Consider the following 6,598-nt stretch of genomic DNA (forward strand, 5'->3'; position numbering starts at 1 on the left):
TCGACTGCTAGGGACTGCTAGGAGAGCGGTGCTGCTCCACCCTAGATGACCATCTGGCAGGAGATCATCCTCCCTGTACTGGGGATCTCCTCAGACATTCAGGGGGACCCAACATGGGTTTCCCCTGCGACACCAGCCCCTTCTCCCTCGGCGGAGGGCAGGGTGTAGGCGGCATAGGCAAGGCCGATATGGCTCTTGCTGCCTGAAAGGCCTCCGGTGTCAACGGCGCCGGCAGGGACAGAGGGGCTCCCCCACTCCCAGGAGTCGGGGGTGGCTCCCTGACTGGAGATGCTGGCTCCAGAGAGATGTCTCCATGGGCCGACCTCGGTGCGGCTCGGTGCTTGACCCCGCCCGTTTAGACAGTGCGGGGGAGTGTTTGCGTTTCCCCTGCTGCTTCCTCTTCTTCTTCTGCGCCAGGGAAGCGGTGCGGTGCTGAGTTGCAGCCGGTGCCGACGGCACACTCTGTACTGACCCCACGCTCGGTATCGAGACCGAGTGGGTCGGCTCGGAAGCCGGGCGAAGCGCTGCCTCCATAAGCCAGGCTTTCAAACGGATTTCTCTGTCCTATTGAGTCCTTGGTTTGAAACCCTTGCAGATCTTACACTTGTCCTTACGACAGGCTTCCCCCAAACACTTCAGGCAGCGGTCGTGGCGATCGCTGAGCGGGACAGCCTTCCCGCAGGAGGCACACGGTTTGAAGCCTGCTGACCTGGGCATACCCCGATCTCGGCTCAGTCCCAGCCGGGACTCCCTTAAGTCTCTAACTACCACTGTTAACAACTACTTAACTTAGCTATCTAATAACACAGCAACAGAAAAAACAAAAGTCCAGAATAAGGGGAATTAGCACTTGCAAAGCAAGCACAGGCAATTCCAGTAACCATCAGGGGCGGAAAGAGGAAACAGAGGGGGTAGGGCCGGCAGTGCCTCTTATACCACAGCATGTGCTTGGGGCTCCAGGGGGTGCCGGAGCCGGCCCTACGGGATCTGCTAAGGGGAAAAACGTTCCGGTAGCCATGCACGGAGGCGCCCACTCACCTATAATGGAATGGACATGAGCAACACATCTCGAAGAAGAAACAGGGGAATCTCAGGTAGGAGGAGAGAGGTTATTTTACCTCTGTAGTTGGTGTCCACAATTCAAGAAGGATGTTGAGATGTGGGAGGGAGTTCAGAGCACATCCACGAGAATGATTAAAGGATTAGAAAACCTGCCTTATAATGACAGACTCCAGGAGCTCCATCTGTTCAGTTTAACAAAGAGAAGGGTCGCGGTGACTTGATCACAGTCCGTAAGTACCTTCCTGGGGAATACATATTGAACAATGGGCTCTTCAATCTAGCAGAGGAAGGTAGTACACATTCCAGTGGCTGGAAGCTGAAGCTAGACAAATTCAGACTGGAAATAAGGCATACATTCGCAACAGTAAGGGTAATTAACTATTGGAACAACTTACCAAGGGTCGTGGTAGATTCTCCATCACCGACAATTTTAAAATCAAGACCGGGCGTTTTTCCTAAAAGCTCTGCTGTAAGAATTATTTTGGGGACGTTCCCTGGCCGCTGTTAGCCAGAAGGGCAGACTAGATGATCAGCGTGGGCCCGTCTGGCCTTGGAATCTATGTATCCTTGAAAAAAAAAAAACGCCACGTTTGCTGATGATCACATACGGCCCAAGTCCCCACTTTGAAATACTCCAGCTGCCCGGCACCATAGGTTTGAACCCACCAGGCAGCTGAGCACGCCACCCCTGGGAGGCAGAGTGGATGAGTCACTGCAGGTTTGTGGTGGGAAGTGGAACACATCTCTGCACTTGGCTGACGCGGCACCATGTGATGTATATTTCTACCCACTGGAATTTTGCAAAGGCTGCCTCGTGGGCAGGGGGGACTTGCTGAAACTGAGTCTACTGAAGCAAGAAAGATCGAGACTTCCACACAGGACAGCGTCTTTGGGAAGGACAAAAGGGGCTGCACTGTAAGGGAGACAGACCCTGACTGAGAAGAGACACAGCCCTTTTGGAGAGATCTACCAGCTGCAGGGCCATTCACCAGGAGCTGGAAGAGGCAGGTGTCACGTGAGAGGCCTGGTCTTCGATTCTGGCCCGGGAAGTTGCCGCTGATACCTCTTAACCTTCGTCACGGAGGCCTAGATCCACAAAGCGTTGCTGCCGAATGGAGGCGCCAGCCCTGAGTTAGGCCCTCAGGCTCCCTAGAAAATACAGGGGGCAGGTTAGGTGTCAGAGAACGGGAGCCACAGGAGGCAACATGCTGGGTGGGGAGTGGCCTAAGCTAGCCGGTAGGAAACAGCGAGGAGTGGGGCCTACCCCCCGTCCCTCAAAGGACTTAGGAACCTAACGCTGAGCCAAAGCAAGGAGCCTGTTTCCAGCTGGGATCTGCAGCCGTGCTCCTGTCGGCACTGCCCCCCTTTATATGAAATAAACATTCACTGGGCCAGCGAGAGAATGACTTGTCCAGTGCTTACAGCACAGGGGGCCGTGCTGGGCTCAAGTTCCCGACTCTGCATTGGGCAAAGTGGGGTTTTGAACGCAGGTCTCCTACCCCCTGCGCGAGTGCTGCAACCACTGGGCATAAGGGGAAAGGTGCACGCACCACCACATTTTGTGCAGGGCCGGATCAAGTAGGTGTGCTCTTAGGTGGCCTTGGAGAATGCCTTCCGGATTCGGCATAGGAGGAGACAGGCAAGGAAACACTTCGTTTGCGTAGCCTGCTGGCAGCGTCAGGCCTTAGGTGGCTTTGTGCATGCTCACTGGCAAAAATTTAGGAGCCATGGAGACCCTACCAGAGGAAACGTGGGGGCCTAGAGGGTCAGGCAGCAGCTGAGCAGGGGTTGTGAGCACATCAAATTTTGGACTTGGTGTTTAAAGTGGCAATTAGGTACCGAAATCCCTTTGTGAATCTAGTCATAAGGGTAACGTTTTCGAAAGGACTCGGGCACTTAGACCACTACGTCTCATGGGAAGTCAGGGAGATGTGGACTCCTAAGTCTTTTCCAAAGTGGGTGAGTGATTAAAAATTCATCCCTGGGGCCTCTAGCCAGGCTGGGCGTGTCCTTACCTGTCTGAGACTCACGTAGATACTGTTGTATTTCTAACCCCAACTTCAATTCCTTGCTCTGGCTCTAGCAACTCATCAGAGCAGGCCCTGGAACGGAACAGGCCAAGTGAATCATGTCCTCTAAGAGCGATTAAAAAGCAGCCACACGGATCAACTACAGAGGGGCCTGCACTTGGTGACTGGGTCCCGTTTCCAGCTCACCCTGCCACCAACGCTGCATGTACTCTTCCGTCTGCACGTCTCACTAGGCCACGGAACATGCCGCACGACCCGCTTGTTTACGTTCTTCTTTGAGGCTATTTTGTCCCACAGGGGCCCTTTGTTTTCACTAATATTATAAACGACATGCGAGTCATTAGTTAAACACATGGCAGCATCTAATCGGCAGAGTTAATTTGCTGCGGATGCTTTTGACAAAGCCATTCTTCGCGCCGCAGTTGGTCGTAAGCAGCTTGGAAAGAAAAACCCCAAAGATTTGTGACGAGCTGGGCGTTCATTAGCTCGGGGAAGTGTAAGGATTATTCCTGTCTGCAAAGTGCTCTACAAACATTAACTAATCAAGAATCACATCACTCAATATGCAGATGGGGAAAGTGAAGCACAGAAAAGAAAAGTAACTTATCTCAAGACTTCAAGGGCGGGGATGTGCCCAGCGTGGAAAACTCTTGTGTGTGTATTTTGAACTTCAAGTTAATACATCAGACCCCTCAAGAAGGGCTGTTGTCATTGGACTCTTGAGAGTTATTGAGGCATTGACGAGGGGAAACTGAGGCAGGGTGCTGCAGATCCACTCCTGGCCATAAAGAGGCACTTTGTGACACGTGGGAACGATGAAATTGACCCTACTGCAAACTGTACAGTTCAAAGCACAAAATACACCCATAAAATGAGAGAGATTTTTAAATATTCTCTTTCTGGTGGAGAAAGGGCAATGATTTTGTGTTACAGAAAGGACAATGTTTTTTCTCATCTTGTCAACAGAATGACTGCAAGCCTCTGTACCTACAGAACAAAATATAAACCCAGCCTTCCCTCAGTACTAAGAATGGGTCATTATATTAATAATCCCAACAAAATATTTCCTTTTTAAGAGTCCCTACAGAATGGTGGGGGAGAGGGGGAAATGAGAGACAGATCTTTTTGCATTCACTTTCATTCCTTCGTAAAACGTTTAGATACTGAGCCTGCAGAAATTATCAACAGTGATGATGTGGGATGAGGCAAGAACCCAGCTTGACTCAGCTCCCAGGTTGAGTTCTCCGAGCTGCCAACTGGGAGGAAAAAAAGCCACCCTCTTATTTATCAACTGCGTGCTGTTAATCTGAATAAACTGATATGCAATGAATGTCATTGTGAGTGTCACTTTCTGAGCCGAACCCCACTTAAAAATTCTTAAGAAAGGAAGCACAATCTAGTGGGCAGAGCCTGGAGGGCAGGGATGGAGACCCAGACTTCTGGGTTCTTTTCTCCGATCTGCCAATAATTCAGTGAGACTTCGGGCAAGTCACTTAGCACTCACACTTAAAAGAAGCTCCAGGGGTTCTTTTGACCCCCAAGCATTCAGGACCTCGGTTTTCAGGCTCCTCGAAAACACACCATTCTTCTTACTTGATGGTTGGCTGGGAAAGTGGTTCTGTGCTGACTTGGAAGGAAAAACACCACTGACAAACACAGATATCACTTCTTGCAGCTCCTAAAGATTACCTGAAGGTCTCTCATCTGAGAGCTGGGCCTCCTGAGCGTGGCACCTAGGTACGTCAGCGGGTGGCAGATATTGGATAGGTAGAGTTCATGGGGTCACAGCCCCAAGTGTAGCTGCAAAGAGAAGCCAGACGCTGTTCCCAGGCCCAGCCTCTCGCTCCATTTGCGTGAAGAGGTGGAAAACGCCTTATGCTGCTCAACTGCATCTCCCCTTTGGCAAGGAGCAGGCATGACCGTCTCTGGAAGGGAGGGGTTAGCCCATTCTCTTGCTCTGAGCCAATGCAAAGCCTTGAAGGTAGGCTGGTGCCAAACCTTACTAATAGCACAGAGTTGAAAGCTTCTGACGATTTGCAACAGAAGAAAAACATTCCCATCCCCAGAAGAAAAACAGCAAACACCAGTACTGGAGAAATAGGCCTGCCCCTGGAAGATGCACAAACTGCCTGTCTGTACTGGAGAAAAGCACTCAGTTATTCCTGGTCTTGTCCCTTTAGAAGGTTGAGGATCACTGGCCTATTGCATCCCTGATGGATGGCCCCAGTTGCTGGGTATGTGAGCAATCAGGGAAATAGGAGCCAAGATTCCAATGAGCAATATACTCCTGGTGTCTTTCCACTGGAGCTACTGCCTGTGAATTTGGTCCAAAGTGCCGTGAGATGGTCTCTTCAACACACCGGTGTTCCAGGGGTGACATCAAGCCACCAGTCATTTTCCAGGGTGGTTTCGTGTGTAACTGTTGGGTATGGCAGTGGGCTGGCTGAGCTGTGGCTTGGCTTGGCCTGGAGGGAGCTAGGTTTTGTTAAGTTCTAGGGAAATGGAAAGAGAGCTGTGTGTGCTGGAATCAATCAACGGATGAGCATATCGTGCAGGAGATCCGAGGCGGAGGAGGCCTGAGTAGTGAGTCAATGCTGGACGGCTCAGTTCACTGCAAACACAAACCTGTGCACGTCTCACAGAGCGAACGGGGTGTTTTTTGCCTCTGAATTTAGAGAGTTTGTGTCTTTTATTTCCCTATAATTTATTATTTACAGAAGCCCAGCTGTATCAGACTATGTATTTTCTGATACATATGGAGCCCAATTCTGATCACACCAATTCAAACCAGCAGTCAGACTAGTTTAATGGTGACGTGCGAACAGTTTCACCTCATCATTACATTAGTCTGAATACCCTCAGTAAATGGAGCTGCAGTGCAGAGGTACCCATAGGGTCACTCAGCAAGGATGCTGCCTGTAAGTAAGGTATAAAAAGGGTTTACATGTTGCCTGACTTGATGGATCTTCAAGACGTACTACACTAAAGAAAGGGGCACAGGAGATCAGCCAGGAAAGTCAACACTGTCAATATCAAGGTATGTGCACTGGTAAAAACCTCCAATATCCACTTGTTCCCAACACATCCAGGATATGCCAGTGACAAAGGGCGTCCGAATAATTTTCCTGAGTGGTTTCTCTCAGCAGGTGCCTGCAAACTGCAGCCCGTTGGATTTACATATCTGAATTTCAATTCCATTTCAGAACAGGTTACTGGGATCACCCCCTTGAATCTGGAGAAAATATTCCTTTGGATCGACTTGCTTTTTTCCTTACTTTTAGGCCCAGCTCCAAAAAGAAACTTGCAAGGTAGTGGTGTACCAAGGGGAGGCAGTGCGGGCGGCCAGGCACCCGGGTGCCAGTCTGAGGAGGGGATGCTGGCCAGGCCGTTCATTACATGCACGGGGTGGGGGGGCGCAGGAGGCTCTTAGGGGCGGCTGGACAAAGCCTAGGGGCAGGTGGGGTTCAGGGAGCTGTGGGTGACCAGGAAGAGGAACCCCCACTACT

Source organism: Emydura macquarii, unplaced genomic scaffold (assembly GCF_026122565.2).
Source record: "Emydura macquarii macquarii isolate MOO-44397 ecotype Brisbane River unplaced genomic scaffold, CSIRO-AGI_Emac_v2 contig_3345, whole genome shotgun sequence".
In the NCBI taxonomy this organism is placed as follows: domain Eukaryota; kingdom Metazoa; phylum Chordata; order Testudines; family Chelidae; genus Emydura; species Emydura macquarii.